Source organism: Mustela nigripes, chromosome 5 (genome assembly GCF_022355385.1).
Source record: "Mustela nigripes isolate SB6536 chromosome 5, MUSNIG.SB6536, whole genome shotgun sequence".
In the NCBI taxonomy this organism is placed as follows: domain Eukaryota; kingdom Metazoa; phylum Chordata; class Mammalia; order Carnivora; family Mustelidae; genus Mustela; species Mustela nigripes.
In genome coordinates this window covers 67,539,036-67,560,185 of record NC_081561.1, presented here as the reverse complement: position 1 = coordinate 67,560,185, position 21,150 = coordinate 67,539,036, and positions in this window count along the sequence as shown.

Sequence of the window (21,150 nt, the reverse complement as noted above, 5' to 3'; positions counted from 1 at the left end):
TAACAAACACATGAAAAAGTGCTCACCATCCCTCAGCATCTGGGAAATACAAATCAAAACCACAATGAGATACCACTGCACACCAGTCAGAATGACTAAATTTAACAAGTCAGGAAATGACAGATGCTGGTGAGGATGTGGAGAAAGGGGAACCCTCCTACACTGTTGGTGGGAATGCAAGCTGGTGCAACCACTCTGGAAAACAGCATGTAAGTTCCTCAAAAAGTTGAAAATAGAGCTACCCAATGACCCAGCAATTGCACTACTAGGTATTTACCCTAAAGATACAAACATAGTGATCTGAAGGGGCATGTGCACCCATATGTTTATAGCAGCAATGTCTACAATCGCCAAACAATGGAAAGAACCTAGATATCCATCAACAGATGAATGGATAAAGAAGAGGTGGTATATATATATACAATGGAATACTATGCAGCCATCATAAGAAATGAAATCTTGCCATTTGTGATGATGTGGATGGAACTAGAGGGTATTATGCTTAGTGAAATAAGTCAATTGGAGAAAGACAACTATCATATGATCTCCCTGATATGAGGAAGTGGACATGCAACGTTGGGGGCTTGGGGGGTAGGAAAAGAATAAATGAAAGAAGATGGGATTGGGAGGGACACAAACCATAAGAGATTCTTAATCTCACATAACAAACTGAGGGTTGCTGGGGGTCAGGGGGTCGGGAGAGGGTGGTGTGGTTATGGACATTGGTGGAGGTGTGTGTTGTGGTCAGTGCTATGAAGTGTATAAACCTGGCAATTCACAAGACCTGTACCCTGGGACTGAAAGTACATTATATATTTATAAAAAGAAAATAAAAAAGATTTACCTGCAGATGAATATAGGCATGGAGATTTTCATACCACTGCCTGACTATTGGGCTCTGCACTGACCAACACTGTAGATAACAGACACATGTGAATATTGAGCACTTTTTCAATGTGACTACTGGAAAATATAAAATTATGTATGTGGCTTACATTTGTGGCTGTCGTTATATGGAGACAATGTTAGTCTGTAGTCTGTATAATGGCTCAGATAACCATGGTCTATACTTACTGTAAAACTAGGCAGCATATTTTGAGTTTATCTCTTCCCACAGAGAGAATAAAAACTGAGGATAATTCTGGTGTTTTATCTGTTAGTAAATTCCAAGTCCAGATAGATTTTTCTTCATTCAAACACAATTAAAGATTGGAGAAAAAAGAAAAGAGAAGAAACAAACTACTTGGACCAATAAAAAAAAAATTCCTATAGAACAAGAGAGTAGAAGCACCATACTGAAGGTTTGGTGGAAGAGCATATTTCTGAAAACAAAACAAAAAAACATTGCAGAAGGTTTAAAATTCACTTAAAATACTTAGAGTTTCACTGGAGCATTTTGGAAGCAAATGACTGTGTGGGGGTCTTTAAATTCTGAGCCAAAGACAAGGTTAAACACACACACACACACACACATAACACACACATTGTGTGTGTGTGTGTTATGTGTGTGTGTGTGTGTGTATGGAAGTTTCTATATTGGCCCTTAAAGACACTATTCCTTTTTATAGTCACCCTGTTGATGTCACTGAAAATGAGATTCTGATCCTGCGGCTGATAATTACATGGTTGATCTATGTTATAGTCTTGTCAGGTTTCATGTGAAAATAAAGACTTTGGTTGGAAAAAATGAAATGCTGAGATTTGAAATGGTTAAATTTTGAAATGGCACAGCTTGGAATGTCTCAGACCAAATCCCTCTGAGCTTTCTATACCAATAAAAGTAGTCTCTGTTGAGTGACTGATCTTGTCTTTTATGGTCTCTATTATGACTTCATCCAAGCTAGCCAGTTTGGAAGAGGACGCCAACTTTCCACGTGATCTATATTTATTACTCTTCAGTGTCTCTCAGATTAATAGTGAGAGCTAGATAGCAGCATATTCCAAGGGACCAATTATAGACCAACCCAGGAGGAAAAGGTTCACATTCGAAAAGAACTGTAACATTTTTCTAACTTATTTTGTGTAGGACCTGGGAAGTATGACTTCTGGCATGGAAGTATGAAAGTAATGGCTTCTAAGAATTCTAGACCAGATAGGATAAAACATGATTTTAGAGTTTATTGATACAGTTACACTTAACAGAGATTTTGGATTTTGTGTTCTAGCATGAGGAGTTTGGCATTATCTTAATTGTTTGCTTAGTTTTTAGGCCAAAAGTGGACTCAACAGTGGTTTGAATTGAATAAACTTGAGATACTAAACTGTACCCTAATGCAGAAGATGAAATACAAATGATTAGGAATATGAAGATGAGTATAATGCAGATCTCTGAGGTATAACCACTTCACCTTCCAACTCCAACCCCTGAGAGGGTTTAGAATCATCAAGACATCATCACGACATGGAAAAATACATTAGATAACAAGGACTAATTACCTAGAAAAGTGCTGTACTGGTTCACTTTGAAGCTAGAGGGAAGGGTGATACTGTCTTTGAAATATCTTTTCAGATTTCTGTTGGAATAATGGGATCCTGGGGTAGAAGAAGCTGGAATCAACACTTAACCTCAAGCATCACAATGGGTATGAGGACCATAAAAGACATCAGGCCTGGGATTTTTATAGCAGCTAATCAATCACTAAGACTGAATTTCATAGATAGCCCTCCAAAGTCTTAATTAGTCCTTATAACCAAAGGAACTCTAGATATACTAAACCAAGAACTGACTTGAGTCATTACCCGAGTCAACTGACGGACTCAAAGATTTCAGTAAATATCCCTCCTAGTCTTCCTGAAAGGGATCTGAAACCACTTTCAGAATCAGAAAATACTGATGGTTAGATTAGAATCAGAGGAAATATTTAGAATTTTGGAGGATTACAGACCCCTAGTTTGGAGTTATTTCCTGGGAACCCAGAATGCTACTGCTGGGCTAATCCCATTTAGAGTGGAGGCTTATGGAATTCAGGTGATAAGTGGAGAATAAATCTCATAGTGAGCTAAGAGAGTCCATGAAGCCATTTGGTGTTTGTTTCATCAGTTCTTATTCTTTTTTTTTTTTTTTTAAAGATTTTATTTATTTATTTGACAGAGAGAGATCACAAGTAGGCAGAGAGGAGGCAGAGAGAGAGGAGAAAGCAGGCTCCCTGCTGAGCAGAGAGCCCGATGCGGGACTCGATCCCAGGACCCTGAGATCATGACCTGAGCCGAAGGCAGCGGCTTAACCCACTGAGCCACCCAGGTGCCCATCAGTTCTTATTCTTAAATGTGTAGTTGGAATATACCTTTTCAGCCTCTTTCAGAATCTCAGTTCCTGTCTTCGTTTTTCTAACATGTGGAGTAACACAGTAGTACTGATAGAAAGCATAAAGTGGAGTTCCCATTAATTGGCAAAATAGTAGACCAAAGCAGTATTTACCCCCGAGGAAATCAGGTGATAGTACCTTGTGAAGTAATTGAGTGATGGATCCTAGAGAATAAGAATAATTATGACAAGTTTAATCAAGTGTGACTTCAATTCTAGCTGCAGTTGCATTGGAGACTCTGGCACATGATAATCCTCAATAATCTTAAAAGTGACTTGTTTTCTGTGGCAAGGGTAGCTACATATTTTCACCAAGTTACTTCAGGGCTATATCAACACTGTGATTCTAGAAATTAGTCTAGACGGAGGGACTTGTTAATTTTACCCTCCTCTATGACATCATGATGATAGAGCCTGATAAACAATAAGAAGGTATCTTGGATCCTCCCTGCTTGAAATGTGGTTCTCAGACCAGCAGCAGCAAACACTTGAAACCTTTTAATAGATGCAGAATTGCAGGATTTCGGGCCTCATCCTAAGCCTGCTGAAATTAGAATTTTCATTTTAGCAAGATCCTCAAGTGATTTGTATGTACCTCAACATTTTAGAAGCTCTGCACTAAATTCTTTAGAAGATGGCTGTATATCTGGGTATTCACTTTTCTTGAAGGGCAATTGGTCTGAGGTACAAATCTGTATTAATTCATGAGCAATAGCAAATGATTTAGGCACAGTATCAGGGTGTCAGAAGGGGCAAGATTAGAGGATTGGTGACAGGGAGGTCTAGTGAAAAGGTTTCTGGATAGATCTTTTGGATAGATCTAGAACATGACAGTGTTCGCCTTGTATGTGGACCCCCATTGCAGAAGAGACTCTCAGTAATCAAATGAAAGGTTAATTTACTTGCCCAAGTTCATACAGTTCCTATATGAGGAAAATGAAATTCAAACCTAGGCACTTTGGCTCCAATGTCAACATTAGGCATGCTGATGCCAAGCACCCTCAAAATCTACCTATAAAAAATTTAGTAGAGCAATCTACTGTTCATGATGCAGGTTCCTCAGTGAAGGACCTGGTGAAGACAGTTGCCTCAGAAAGCGGGAATGCGAAGAAAAAAAAAAATAGAAAGAGGATGGGGACACTCCCTTTTGCTGTGCATGCTTTGAGGACTTGGATGGAGAATAAAAATATGATTAAATAAAGTGTGTTTAGATACATGAGCTAGAGAATGACCAAACCACAACCCACATGTTGTTGCCTTCTCCAGATTCACTTTTTGGACTCTAGAACACATCAAGCCTAAAAGTCAGAATCAGGTAAGGGTTTGGACAGAGAAGTGGAGCCCATATCTGTAGAAGTCACTACTGAGAAGAAAGAAACTAAAGTTCAAGGTTCATTTCCTGTTCTTCTCCTGGTGCTTGATTCAACTCTACTGTTCAGCTAAGTAATTCCTTGCTGGTTTATCATTTGGGAGTCCAGCCCCAGGGTGAATTAAAGATTAAACACAAAACATGACACTTCCACCACTCACAAAACTAGAAAAATACATTAGAAAATATCTAACTAATCTCAGAATTGACAAAGAATTTAAAATCCTAAAAGCAATGCAAGAAATAATAATATGTATGGGATGGTTTACATGTCTCATATTTCTAAACTTCAAAAACAAACTTCATATGATCTCCCTGATATGAGGAAGTAGTGATGCAACATGGGGGCTTAAGTGGGTAGGAGAAGAATCAATGAAACAAGATGGGATTGGGAGGGAGACAAACCATAAGTGACTCTTAATCTCACAAAACAAACTGAGGGTTGCTGCGGGGAGAGGGGTTGGGAGAAGGGGGTGGGGTTATGGACATTGGGGAGGGTATGTGCTTTGGTGAGTGCTGTGAAGTGTGTAAACCTGGCGATTCACAGATCTGTACCCCTGAGGATAAAAGTATATGTTTATAAAAAATAAAAAATTAAAAAAAAAAGAAAATGGAAAACTTATAAAATGTATTCATGGCAAATAAGACAGGCAAAAATGTCCTTAATAATAATAATAGTATTTAATGACTAAGAAAAATCCAGTTTTTCTTTTTTTCCCTTTTTTTAAAATTAGTCTTCTTTTTAAAAAAGGGGAGAAAAAGAGAGCTAAATCAACAGTTGAATGTTTCACCACAAGAAGACACTTACATGACCAAAAAACGTATTTTAAAATAACCTCACTCATAAGAAAAGAAATGTGATTAAAACACTGAAAATCTGTTTTTAATTCATTAATCTAAGATGTAAAATAATTCTCAATGCTGGCCAGGTTTTGGTGAAACAGGCATTCTCATTTGCAGTTGACACAAGTATACATTCATTCAGTTTTTCTGGGAAAAGCAGCAGACCCATGTGCTTCAAGAGACTTACACCTAATTATTTGACCTAGTTTTTCATTTCTAGGAATCCATCCCAAGGACATAATCATAATATGCACCAATATTTGAGTACAAGATTATGTGCTACAGAATTTTTACTGGAAAAATTATAGACAACTCAAATAGTAAACCATAGGGAAATTGTTTAATAAATTATGGTCTGGCCATGTAATACAAAAATATATGAGGCCATTAAAATTTGTGTTTTCAGATAGCACCAATAACATAGCTTGAATATGCTCGTGATAAATTGTTAATTTAAAAAAAGTTAGTAAATAACCTAAACAGATATGATTTAAGTAATATCGATAGATACAAAGCTTGACATGGAGCTACAGAGTTAACACTGTTTATATCAGATGGTAGTATGCTGCAGATGATTTAATTTTTTTATAACCCATATTTTTAATATAATAAACATATGCTACTATTATTATCAGGAAACGATATGAATTTTAAAATTACCTGACCTGTTTTATTCATTGTTGTGATGTTTCTTATTCTTACCTTTTAAAATTGTTATTCTTACCTTTTCTAATATTTTAGAGTACTTTGGGGAATAGCTATGAGACGAATAAACACGCAGAAGTGCTTTGAAATATCTTTGGCGAGGTCATTGGCGAACTCTCTGTTTTTGAAATTTTTAAAAATAGTTATATTATTTTGGCCTGTGCAATTTTTCCATTATTTGATGCAGCTTCTTTCCTACAATATTGTAAGGTAGTTTATGATAGAGAATATATGCAATATGTTATTTTGTAAGTAGATGGAAATGTTACAAGCAAATGGAAACTTAGGGCTAGAAGAAGAAAGGAAGAAACAAATAAGCTATTGGTAGGCATTGCCATAAATTTCTGTGATTGAGCAGTAGACATGACTCTGTGTGCGTGTGTGGCTAGCATAAAAGAAAAACCATTGAAAATGTTATAGGTCTTATTATCAGGAAGGCAATGGCATGCCTGGGGAATGGGCTAAGAGCGGGTGGGGAAAGGGTCATTAGAATGTTGGAGGAGTGGAGCATGTATAGTTTGAAGTCCTCCTTCAAAGGTGATTATGGTTAATGCTCCCCTGCCAGACATTCTCTCATAATTAATGTCTGGCAGAAATGGGGTGTTAGGAGAAGACTCTCCATGGCCCTCTCATCTTTCCGCAAGTCCTCTAACTAGAGGTGCTGATTACCTTTATCTTTGCAAGGATTTTTGTGCAGGAGACAGCTTTTAAAGAGAGAGATAGTGTCTCCCTCTAGAGCAGAAGACAGGTTTGCTTCCTGTCCAATATGGTAAAGACAGTTTCTTCCTCTGGAGCAAAAGTCACATGGATTTGGTGGCACCCGATATAAAAGGTTCAGGTCTCTAAACACAGGGCTTTTCAGCTGCGATTCAAGGTCACTGTGTGTGCAGCATCCACCTGCACCCCTGTCTCACATCCATGGCACTTGGGAAGTGAAGAGAAGTGTGGCAGACACGGTGCTAATGCTGCTCGCTGTGCGATGAGTAGCGAAGTTCATGCACAGGGTGCATGTCTTTTGCTAGCATCTGTGAAGCTGGAAGACTAACTAATGTATTAGCTTGAAAGCAGGGTAAAATTGCAGACTGTCCACAGTTTCTGACAATGATTCGAAAGAGGAAGCTTTTCTTGAAGCCCCAAGCTCACAGGCTTGGGCAAGTCTGAGAAAGGATGCATACTGAAGTGAAAGTAAGAGAAAGGAGGAAATCATTTATAGCTAGTGAGGGCCCAGGTACATTTACTTGAAGGAAGTTAATTACAGTGAACGGTATATGAATTAATCAAACAGGTTAACGAGGTAGGTAATAAACAAACCCTAGTGATTCCCAAAGATCATTTATTGCTAGATATTAGTTAATACTAGATACCTTGCTATTTGTTGAAGCAATGGCTCAAAAATTTAATTATTTTTAAATATCTTCTTATTCATGCCAAAGAAATCAAGCTAAAAAGATGTCTTCTTTCTGTGTAACATTTGTACATAATGACACCAATGCGAGGCATGCTTAAGTCTTCACACTTCAAAGAAATGACCTTTAAGCCACACTTAGGGAAAGTAAGCTAAAATCAGTGGGCATTCCAGTTGCCAAGGACACTTGTAATCATTTCCTTAATTGTCTTTGACAATCTTATCATTAAAGATGTGGGACATTAATTAATGATGGAACATCTATTCCTGGAAAAACAGGCCTTGGAGGCACAATAGAGAGCTTATTCTCTGTACATTCTTTGTGAACGCTGTTTCTACAGTGTGGGTCGTCCATGTTGCAAGCGTTGCCCGGTTGGCGTGTAAACATTTGGAGCACTCGATTGTATGAGAATTGGACTGAATAAAACCAATGCTGATAATGCTGAAAATATGTTCAAAACCAATGTTCCCTAAAGAAGCTTTTATGCCTAGATTAGTATCAGTGTTTAATTGACAGCCTCTTCACTTGGTTAATTACTTGGTCTATTGTGGCAGGGAGAGGGAGAAAAGGACAAAAAGCATTTGTGTTATGAATAGTTGCCAATAAGGGAATCAAATGAGAGACGTCTGAACACCCAGCTATGGAATACTATATTACATAAAGTCTTCCTTGTATACTGGATGAATTTTTTTGAATGACTGTCCTCAGAAAAATGGAAATTGTTGAAATAGGCCCTGTCTTTCAAAACATAAATTAGTGCCTTTGTGCTTTTAAGATGCCATGGAGGACAAACTCTGGGGCGAACTTTTTGCCTTCATGTACCTCTGTTGTAAAGACAAGGAAACAGCAGCTGAGATATAAAAACATATATTGAGGATTTATCCTTCGTACCTTTGAACTTCTTTATCAATTAAACGTTTTTCACAAAAGGAAACAAAAGATGTTGAGATACTATGAAAATACATGCACACATTTATTCTTTATATCTTTAATTTATATACTAGAGTTGTAAGAGCTGTTTCTTTTCTAGATTTTTTTTTTAAGAATTTATAGCAATCCCTATTTATCTTGCAATAGTATGATGCTGTTCAAAGGCAATTTAAATATATTCAGAAAAGGAAGCAGTTGTAGTTGTCTCCTGTCCTGGTACATCCTCATCAGTCTGACCTTCAAATGAAGTTGTTCCCCAAGGCTGAGTCGAAGGCTTAACCTATGGTCTCTGCTCTTCTCTTTTTCCAAGTACTTCTTTGGTGACCTCATCTAGTCTCATGGGTTCAACTATCATCCACATACTGATGATGCCTTTCATTGTATTTCCAGCCTATGCTTCTTCCGTGAACCCCACTTGGATGTCTGTTGAGTATCTTAAACTTACTGTGTTCCGATCTGAAATCTCCACGGTCCCCTTCTGCTCTGGACCTCCCACTGCCCTCCTGTTTATTGCTCCACTTTTTCTCCACCCCTTCTTTTTCCTACAACCAGAATAGATCCCAGAAACATTGTGGGTTATATAAAACAACCTCTCACCACTTTATCATTTCTTACGTATATATTACTATAGTCCTCTGAGACCCATCTCCTATTCTCTTCTCTTTCATACTATTATTCATTGTCTTTCTTTAAAACCTAAGCTCTTTACATATGCTACCTCATTTTAATTCTCATAAAGCATTATGGCGTGAGCACAGTTACACCAATTTTATAGATAACCTGAATATCAGAGAGGTTAAGGCATTTATAAGGAGCAGAACCAGACTTTAAGCCCAACCTTCCTGATTTCTATGTTTATGTTCTTTCTATTAAGCCACATCGTGTATGATATTCAGGATATTAAACACCTGTTAACTTAATGAAAACATTAGTCAGACCAGTTGTTTTCTGTCATCAGATACTGATGGAATGAATACTTCATTTTCAGGCATTGGTTTTGTTAGAAACAAACCTGTATCTAGACTTTAATAAGCCTCTTGCTTCATATGGGCTGGAAGCTGAGCACGTCACTGTTCTCTGTGGGAAAATCAATGGGAACATTGGACAGGGAGCCAAAGAAAAGCAGAGGGAAAGAGCATGACTTGGCTCTACCAGTCAAAACTTGATCTGTGCCACGGATACTCATTCAGATGAATTTATGGGCTTTTTAAAAAGATCATCATTAGTGCCAACAGTCAAAGCCAAAAAGTCATGCCATGCTGATGGATGTGAGGGACACTACAGAATTAAGTGGTCAGGCAAGTTTATCCCCAAGTACATCATACTCGGATTAATATTTAGCAAGATGTTTACCTTTTTGTTTCGGTTGAAAAAAGAAATAGACCTCACAAGTCATCTAATTTGTCCTCTTCAATTTAGGCTAGATTGGTCTGTGTCCAGATGAATATCTTCTGTGTGCTTAAAGATTTCCAGACCAGAATTCTCCTCCATTGCCTTATTCCACCAGAATGGCAGCGATCATGGCACTGATTTTATGCTGATCTCTGTACATAAATATGATATCAGCCCAACAAAAGTCAAGATTAGATGACATTTACTGAGCACTTATCATATGGATTCAAACAAAATAATAATTGAATGTGCTTAATGTGTTTATTTTCTGTGTATCCCCACTCAGAACATTCTTTTCAATCTATAAAAATGAGTTTATTATTACTGAAAGTGTAGTTTCTATCCATCATGCTTAAAGTCCAGTTTAAGATTTGGAAACACCAGGGGCACCTGGGTGGCTCAGTGGGTTGGGCCTCTGACTTCGGCCCAGGTCATGGTCTCAGGGTCCTGGGATCGAGTTCCTCATCGGACTCTGTGCTCAGTGGGGATCCTGCTTCCCCCTTTCTCTCTCTGCCTGTCTCTCTGCCTACCTGTGATCTCTCTCTGTCAAATAAATAAAATCTTTAAAAAAATTGGAACCACCAGCCACTTTAATAATAGAGGCATAATGGAATGTTATACAACCAACCAATTTTCTAAAGAATACATTGATACCATAAGATATCTTCTTAAAACTGGTAGATGCAAACAAAACTGCTTATCTAATTTGTTTCTAATCCCTGCATAACACATCCAGTTTGACTCTAGGATATACTTGGATTTAAAATTTACTGTGCCAAGATTGCAGTGAGATTTCCTAGATATTTATCACCAATGAAAGAAACGCCTGTAATGTTTATCCCAGAAATTCACACACAGAATTACAGTACCCTGCTGCTCATTACAGGTTAAGAGGCACGTACGTGGGGAATTCAATGCCTCAGTGATTGTCAGGGCCACAGTTTGACAGACATGGCTGTGTTCCTGCCAGAGGGATAGGTCTCTATTTCAAAGCAGGCAAAATGCGAGGATAAAAGTAGAGAAAGAAAAGAGCTCGTTAAGAAGTCAAATGAAAAAAATGATTAACAATATTTGGTGGGTAGTATAACCATAACATACCAGTTCTATGATTATCCCAGATTATAATTTAAATATACTAGTAGACATCTGACTAATTTGACTATAATTGTCTACCTTATTCATTACATAGTTCCTTAAGTCTAGAATTTTATTCAATTCCTACCCATACATACACATACACACATAACAATTAAATAAAATTCTAGATTTTAAGTATAGAATTCTCATCTCTTGGTCATTCTTTAAACCTTATAAGTGAGCTGATTTTTTTCCATCTGAGGAACTGAAACTGTTCATGTCAAGGTTACCAATGTTCTCCATGTTGCCAATCCCAACTGACATGCCCATCCTCATCTTAATTGGATTTATTAATAGTGTTCAACACAATTGAGTATTCCCTCTTACCTGAAGCACTTTCTTCTTTTAACTTCTATGAAACATATGCTTCTGATTCTGAAGATGCCCTATGACAAGGGAATTGAGACGGTGGTGCCAGACTACCTGGGTTTGAATCTTAGCTCATACACTCACTGACTCCAGGGGAATTTGCTTTCATTGACTATAACTAACAATCTTCTTATGTAAGACAAATGATACTAACATTTACCTGGTAGCATTCCTATAAGGATTCAATGAGCTAATATTTATAAAGCATTTAGAAAATTGCCCAGCACATAGTAAGCCCTGTAAGAATGTTAGCTGTTATTATTATTAGCTGTTCCTGACTACTTTTTCTTGGTCTTCTTTGCTGACTCAACTATGGGAAGAATCACCTGAGAAACTCTTGGAAATACCTGCGGTAAAATTTAGTGTAATAATTTTCAGTACTCAGTCTGGAATGGGCCCATTCCATAGACTTTGGAATATAAAACATATATATAACTTGATCCCCACATTGTGCCAACATGGAGTACTGAGGACGGGATTTACTGCCCTACCTTAAACAAGTAGAAACCATGCAAAACATATGAAACAATTGTTTTCAGACATTGAACACCAGACAGCACAGGACAGCGATTCTTAGTAGATGGGAAACAAACGAGAGGAGCTGTACCGTGCCCAGCTTAATGCTTGGGGAGTCTCCAGGCTACCTCGCAGGGAAATGGAGCCCAGGCAAACCCCAGTTTCCCATAATTTAAGAGATGGAGTTGGGAGTTCAGGGATACCAAGGTCAATAGAGTTTGCAAGACAAAATACTGGAGGAGAATTCTGCATAAAGACAGCATTTGGGAAATCTGCAGAGTCCCTCTGCTCACCATCTATACCTGAAGACTGATCAGCACATGCATGTAAGGAGACTAAAGCTTCGGGGGGAAGATTCAGTCTCTCTTTTAAATAAAAGAGTCAAGTAGAGCAATTCTAGGAGCTGTTATTCGGAATAGTTTATATTCCAACAACCACAGTATAAACCCCTTGTAATATATATGGCACCAGGTAGACTACTCTGAAGGGTACTTTCTCAGTAGTGCAGAAAACTTGCTTGAGTCTGAAGGCTGCTCTAACTCTGGCTGACAAAGCTTAATGGCAAGGCTTGAAAGGACAAAATGATTTCTAAGTTAACGTAACTGCCTGTTGGAATGGAAACTGAGAATGTTTAATGGAATACAAGACTATCTAATACTCAGTAAGGTGAAATTCACATCTAGCATTTAATAAAAAATACAAGGGGTACAAAGAAGTAGAAAATGTGACTCATCAGAAAAGCAATAAAAAATGAAATCTTGCCATTTGCAATAACATGGATGGAACTAGAGAGTATGCTAAATGAAAAAAGGCAGAGAAAGACAAATACCATACAAGCATTTCACTCATATGTATACTGTGGGAAGCAAAACAGATGAACATAGGGGAAGGTAAGGAAAAATAAAATAAGATAAAAGCAGAGAGGGAGGCAAGCCACAAGAGACTCCGAACTATAGGGAATGAACTGAGGGTTGTTGGAGGGGAGGCGGGCAGCAGACAGGGTAAGTGGGGGATGGGCATCAAGGAGGGCACTTGTGATGAATACTGGGTGTTATGCATAAGTGATGAATGACTAAATTCTACTCCTGAAACCAATACTACATGATGTGTTAGCTAACTTGAATTTAAATAAAAACTTGGAGGAAAAAAAAGAAAGAAAAGCCAATGAATACAAATAGATTTAGAAATGTCACAGATGGCAGAATTAACAAGTAAAGATACTGCAGTTGTTATAACTGTAGTCCACATGTCCCAAAAGAAAGAGGAAAGCTAAGGATGTTAAGAGAGCCATAGAAGATATTTCTTAAAGGCAAAACTGGAATTTTTTAATGAACACTATAATGTGTAAGATGAAAAATACAACGAAGGATACTAGTAGCAGATTAGAAACTGCATAATATTAGTAAATTTAAAGAGAATATAAAAAAATAATTATTAAGAAAGGAAAAAGTCCTGAAAAAAACTCTACAGCTTTAGTGATCTTTGGAGCAACTTTCAACAGCTTTACATATATGTAATTGGAATGCCCAAAATGGAGGGAGGTGGGTAACGGGAGAAAAAGTTGGGGAACAAATAATGCATTAAAATTTAAACATTTGATGATTAAAGCAATAAACTCACATATCCCAGAATTGCAATGAAACATAAACACAAGAGACATGAAAGACTATACAAAAACCATACCAAAGTATGGTACAATTGTACAATCTGATGGTACAATCCGTCAGTACAATCAGATTGCTTCATACCAACCGAAAACTAGACAAAAACCATACCAAAGCATGGTACAATTGTGCAATCTGATGGTACAATCAGACAGTACAATCAGATTGCTTCATACCAACTGAAAAAAAATTTTTTTAAAGATACATTTGCATTCAGAAAGTAAAAATTAGAAGACAGCTCACTTGCTATGAACATGCGATGTATGGTACTGTTGAATCACTGTATTGTATAATATAAACTGTATGTTAACAGTTTAATAATATAAACTGTATGTTAACTATATTAGAATGGAAATTAAAAAAATAAAAAACAGTGGAATAATATTTTAAAGAACCTTTAAAAAATTATGACATAATCCACATACCATAAAATTTAATTTTAATTTTAATTTAAAATCCTTTTAAATTGTACAATTCAGCAATTTTTAGTATAGTTACAATTCCTTGCAACCATTACCACTATCTAATTCCAGAACAATTTTATCACCCCAAAAACAAACTTGCTCCCATTAGCAGTCAATCCCCCATTCTCCACTCCAACCCTAGCAACTACTAATCAAATTTCTGTCTACAGATTTGCCTGTTCTGAACATTTCATATAAATGGGAACATACAATATGTTACCTTTGGTGTCTGGCTTCTTTCACTTGGCATAGTGTTTTCACAATTCACGGATGTTGTAACATTTATTAGTACTTAATTTCTGTTTATGGCTGAATAATATTATTGTATTAATATACCATATTCTTTTTATCCATTCATCAGTTGATAGACATTTGGATTGTTGCCAGTTTTTGGCTGCTATGAATAATTACTCACATTTGATACTACTTTTTGTGTGTATTGATACTATTTTTGTTTATATTTTAATTTCTTTTAAGTAAATACCTTAAAAGTGGAATTGCTATGTCATTATGGTAGTTTCGTTTAATTTATTAAGGAAGTTCCAAATTGTTTTTCCACAATGGCTACATCATTTTATGTTCCCACAAACATAATGTATGAGGGCTCCCTATTTCTCCACATCCTTACCAACATTTATTGATTACTGATTATAGCCATCCTAATTCTGTGAAATGGTACTTGTGCTTTTGAGTTGCATTTCCCTAATCAATGATGCTGATGGTCCTTTCATGTGTATATTTGCAACATTGTTGTGCAGCTATCACCATCATCCATTTCCGGAATTCCTTTCATCTCGCACAATCAAAATTCAATACCCATTAAACCATAACTCCTCATTTCCTACTCTCCTAGTCCTTGGCAATCACTATTCTTCCTATCTCTATAGATTTGTTTACTCTAGATACCTCATATAAATGGAATCATGTAATTTTTGTACTTCTTATGACTAGTTATCTCACTTAGCATAATATCCTCAAGGTTCCTCCATGTTGTGGCCTGTGTCAGAATTTCCTTCCTTTTTAAGGCAGAACAATATTGCGTGTGTGTACTACATTGTGTTTGTCCATTCATCTGCTGATGGAAACTTGAATTGCTTTCATCTTTTGGCTATTGTAAATATTGATGCTATGAACATGGGTGTACAAATATATACTTTACTGTCTGGTTTCAATTCTTTAGCTTGCTCATATGGTAATTTTATTATTTTTTTAAAGAACACAATACTGTTTTCCATAGCAGCTGTATCATTTTACATTCCCAACAAGAGTATCCAAGAATTCCAATTTCTCCACATCCTGGTCTGCACTTGCTATTTTGTTTTTGGGTTTTTTCTTTTTAATAATAGCCATCCTACTGGGTGATCTCTCACTGTGATTTTGATGTTTATTTGCCTAATAATTAATGATATTGAGCATTGTTCATACGCTAATTGGCCATTTATAGATATATATCTTCTTTGGAGAAATGTCTTCTCAAGAACTTTACTCATTTTTTATTCAGTTTGTTTGGTTTTCTTTGTGTAGTTATAGAAGTTCTGTATATATTCTGATTCGTAACCCCTTACCGGTTGTATGATTGGAAATATTTTTTCCCTTTCTGTGGGTTACACTTTCACTTGATTGTGTTTTCTGATGCACAAAAGTTTTAAATTTTGATATAGTCCAATTTATCTATTTTTTTCTTTTGTTGACTGTAGTTGTTGTAAGTCTGGTCCATTTTGAGTTAATATTTTATTATGGCATAAGACAGGGTTTCAAATTCATTCTTTTTCATGTGGCTAGCTAATTGTCTGTTTCATTTGTTGAAAAGATTGTTCTTTTCCCATTGAATTGTCTTGGTGTTTTTGTAGAAAACCAATTAACCATAAAAGGAAGGGTTTATTTCTGAACTCTAAATTCTAGTCCATTGATTTGTGTATAAATCTTTATGTCAATACCACACTGTCTCGATTATAATGGTCTTTAATAAGTTTTGAAATGTGTAAGTGTGAGTTCTCAACTTAGTTCTCTGCCAAGATTTTTTTGCCTATTTCAAAATTCTTTGTATTTCCATAGGAATTTTACAAAATCTTGTCAGTTTCTGAAAAAAATGGTAGCTGAGATTCAATGAAAATTTCATTGAATCTGTACATCGCCTTGAGGATTATGACCATCTTAACAATTTTAAATCTTCTAATATATGAACATGGTATGTTCCCATTTATTCAGATTTGCTTTAATTTCTTTCAGTGATGTTCTGTGGTTTTCAATGAATGAGTCTTAAATTTATTTTGTTAAATTTATTCTTAAATATTTTATTCTTTTTTGAATGGATAAATGGAATCATTTACTTAATTTTATTTAAAATTTGCTCACTGCTACAGCAGAGTTAAGAGCAGAGTCAGACATGGGGCTCAAAGTCATGACTCTGAGATCATGATGACCCCAGCTGAAAATAAGAGTCAGTTGCTCAACCAACTGCGCCACCCAGGCACCCCTCTAAGAAGTTTTTAGATTGCTAATTCAATCTCTTTATTTGTTACAGATCTATTCAGATTTTCTTCTTTAGTCAGTCAGTAGTTTTTGTCTTTTTAGTAATTCATCAATTTCATCTAGGTTATATAATTTGTTGACCAACAGTCTCTCATAGTATTCCTTTATAATCCTTTTTATTTCTATAAGGTCAGTAGTAATGCCCCCTCTTTCATTCCTGATTTTTTAGGAACCTAAGTTTTCTCTCTATCATAACTGTAGTTAAACTTACATAAACTTTGTTAGTCTTTTCAAAGAAACAAACTTTTCACGTTCCTGGCTGGTTCAGTCAATGGAGCATGCAACTTGACCTCAGGGTCACAGGTTCAAGCCCCATGTTGGGTGTAGAAATTGTTTAAAAATTAAAAATATATATATTTAAAGAAAAAGAAAAAAGATAAACAACTCTTGGTTTCAAATATAGCCATATATGGCTAAACTTCCCCCTAAGCACTGCTTTAGCTGCATCTTTTGGGAGCTGGTGTGTTGTGTTTTCCTTTGTTTATCTAGAAGTTCTTCCTAATTTTCTTTTTTATTTCATCTTTGACCCACTGATTATTTACAAGTATGTTGCTTAAGTTCCCCATATTTGTGAATTTTCCAGATTCCTTTCTGTTACTCTTTTCTAATTTTGTTCCATTGTGGTCATAGAACATAGTTGAATGATTTTAGTACTTTTAAATTTATCAAGGCTGTTTTATGGAATAACATATGTTCTCTCTTGGAGAATGTTCCATATGCACTTGAGAATGGGTATTCTGGTATTTGGAGTGGGATGTTTTATAGATGTGTATTAAGTCTAGTGGTTTATGTGGTAATGAAGTCCTCTAATTCCTTGTTAATCATCTGTCTAGTTGTCCTATCACTGAAAATGGAGTACTGAAGTATCCAACAATTATTGAATTGTCTGTATTTCTTTTTAGTTCTGTTCATTTTGGCATTATGTGTTTTGGGACTCAATTCTCAGGTGCTGTGCTAATAATTATTGTATCTTCTTGATAAGTTAAAGGTCCTTTTTTATTATAGATAATGGGATACATAAATGTGTAAATTTACACACAGACATATCACTCTTTGTAATTTTGACAAAAGCTTTTTAAATTTTTATTAGAATAAAAATTCTAATAAGTTCATTTCATGAGATTCCCATCAAAAAGGAAAAAAAATACGTGGTGAGTTTGCAATACTCTGTACCACATTACCAAATACATTCTCCAGGGGAATAACTTCCTTTTTGATTAGGTATTAATGAAAATGGAAAATTTGACTTATAATTTTACACGTCAGATAAGAAGAAAAGTTCTCTAAAAACTAGCTTCTACCTCAAAATAGTTAAGACCCCATTTCTTCTCTACTGCACATTCTTTGGGTATTGAGGTTATAGGACACTATCAGAAAATTTTCTCTGCCAGCAGGCCATTTGTTTGATATTTCCTCTGTTCCTGGCCTCTTGTGTCACAGTACTAGGTGAGTTGTCACAGCAGGCAGAAGGAGTATTCCTAGGACTTAGCTATACTCAAAAATGACTGCAAATTTCATAACTGTATTTCACTAGACCACAGCTCATTGAATCTTCAATTCAACTTTCTATTAACCGGATTCCAAAAAAGGATCATGTCTATGCAATAATGCCACCCCAAAAATGAAGGTCAGAATGACCAAGAGAAAGTCAGAGTGGAAAATGATAGTAGTCTTATTTAGTGTTGTTAAATTATCTTTCTTTTGATGATTTTACGAAAAGAGATGAGACATATACACATTGCTAGGGCCTTCCGGGATCTTGGAAGGAGACCTGCACAAAAGTGAGGGACCTGAAATTTACACTTAGGTGCTTGTTATACATCCACCTCTGGTACCAACTCAAGAAGCTTTGTTTTTTTGTTTTTTGTTTGTTTGTTTGTTTGTTTGTTTGTTTTGTTTTTTGTTTTAAGATTTGATTTATTTATTTGACAGACAAAGATCACAAGTAGGCAGAGAGGCAGCCAGAGAGAGAAGAAGGGAAGCAGGCTCCCTGCTGACCAGAAAGCCCCACGTGGGCCTCGATCCCAGGACCCTGAGATCATGACCTGAGCCAAAGGCAGAGGCTTTAACCCACTGAGCCACCCAGGTGCCCCCAAGAAGCTTTGTAATAATAACTGTCATTCAGGCATAAGAGCCATTCCATTGCTGAATGTTAGTGCTCTTCAAACCATCACCAGAAACACTCTTTTCTTACACACTCATTTGGTTAACTACACTCACCAAGCACCCACTATATGCTATTGTTCTGTACTCAGCCCTAGACATGCAATGATGTGCAGGATATACATGCTGTTTCCACTCAAAGAGCTGAGAGTCAAAGGCAATACTTGTCCCTCCCCAGCTAGAGCACTTCAGTTTGCCATTAGCCATCTGCCTTCTTAGTCCTTGTCCCGCCGTGACGAATTCTTTAGGCTACTTTCAGGCTAAGCCTGGCCTGGATCACCATACCTCAGCTCAGCTCACAGGACCCACACGGCTTCCCATCACACTGGACTGTAGGGTCGGATTCCTTATCCTCAGTTACAAGGCTCCTATTGCACTCCCCTGAAAGACTCAGTGAGCTCATTTCACTGTGTTCCCTATCCCATTACCCCCGTTCAGCTCATGAGAACTCCCTTCTGCCATTTGCCCTTTCCATCCAGATACTCTTCTTTTGGATCTTCATTACCTCACTTACAGAATTACCTCACTCTGTGCAGAATGCTCCTCACACTGGGGAACTACTTTACTCAAAGCCACCCACAGCATGCCCAAAGCCTCCCTGGATCAAGTGCGATAGTCTATCTGCATCCCTTGCCATACACTTTGGGGAAAAATTATAGCCTCGCTTTCCACATAAAATCAAATTACTAATTATCATTTAGTCCTCACCAGGAGTATGATACATTGTATTTAGTAATCATTTTTTTTAATACGTGGTTTTAGGTAATAACTTTCTATGCTTACTTTCAGCTAAGAAATCATTCTTTTCTAAGTGGGATTTAGGAGGAAAAAGACTTACAAATGATGAAATCTGGTCATGTTCATACACAACAGTAATCTTTATTGTATGATTCAGGGCTAGAGTTCATTGAGGTGGTGTTTGGCTGGCTTAGTTAGGTTGGCTCCCCAAATTAGCTTTGCTTTCCAATCCAGATGTAGAAGTGTGAAATGGTCACCAGCCAAATGCAGAAGGACATACAATCTGGCTGCAAAACATGGTGACCTAGCTAGCGGAAAGATGAAACTCGACACAGACCTGGGGATGTGCTCACACTCCACGCCGGGTGTTTAAGAATCTGGTAAGAAGGACCTTTAAGCCTTGAGGGGAAATGGTGAACTTGAAAATGTCTTAGCTGAAAGGTGCAAAAGGCTCAGACCAGACTTCTTTGGGAAGGCGGTCTCCGTCCTTGAGGATTACATAGAGTAAATCTATTATCATTACCACAGCCTGCTAATGATAATCGGGGCGCGTGTAGACTGAGCCAAAATTAATTATACGCAAGTCAAATATTCCAAGTGCCTAAACAGTCTCTGTGAATCGATGAGACATGTGTGGCCCGAGGAAGAGGGGATAACAGGTGTATGGTCGTTGTTTTCTCAGGGCTGGTCACATGAAAGGAGAAAGCAATGATGCGCGCAGCTGTATTTATATCCTGTATTCAATCATGGAAAATGCAGCATTCAATTTCATTGTCCACCCATTGAAAGTAAGTCTGGAATAATTCTTTTAGGAACCTCACAAGTTACCGGGACAGAATTTAGCCCTTAATTATTCAGCTCTGTTGGCTTTTAAAATGTAATCCTGGTCAGTAAATAAAGTGCTTAGAAATCTGTGAAGTGGAGGTAGGTAAGACATATATATTTTGTGAGAGTCTCTTAGATATAGTGGCACCATCCCATCTGAGCAGGCACAATGCCTCTCTTAACAGATGGCTGGGAGAGAAGGCAGCCAAAAGACCATGTATGAACAACAAATGTGCTTGCTAAGGGCGGGAGTCCAAGTGGCGAATGTCGAAATTGTTTTCCATCCTAAGCTTGCCGGCCTGTGGCAAAGGGAGTGGGGAGTCAGTTGACTCTCGAACGTTAAAGTAAAATGATCAAACAGCTCCCATGACTGTAGGGAAGGAGACCAGCAGACTTGGGAGTGGCAGTGTTTTGAACATGGCATTACAAATGCTTATCGTCCTTGTATCCTAACGTGGAAATTCCTCTTTGTATCTGTTAGCATCATATTTTATGCTTTTCATTTATATAAGCTAAACCATGGGTGTCACATATACACAGGCAATTTGGCATCTCTAGAGATGAAAAGTATTTCCATTAAAGGGATTGGGTACAAAATTACTTTGCTCAAAAAGAGATTATTTATAGGAGGTGAGCTGTCTTTGAGGGTTTCTCCCTTTCTTATTGTGCTCTAAGCAACTTTCCACCAAGAAAATTTGGGTATAACTAATTTATTATCTTCTGTCTTGTGCAAGTGCTATAAAGACGTAGTGAAAAATCTTAAGTTTTGCTTGCACAAGTCAAGACCTCTGGA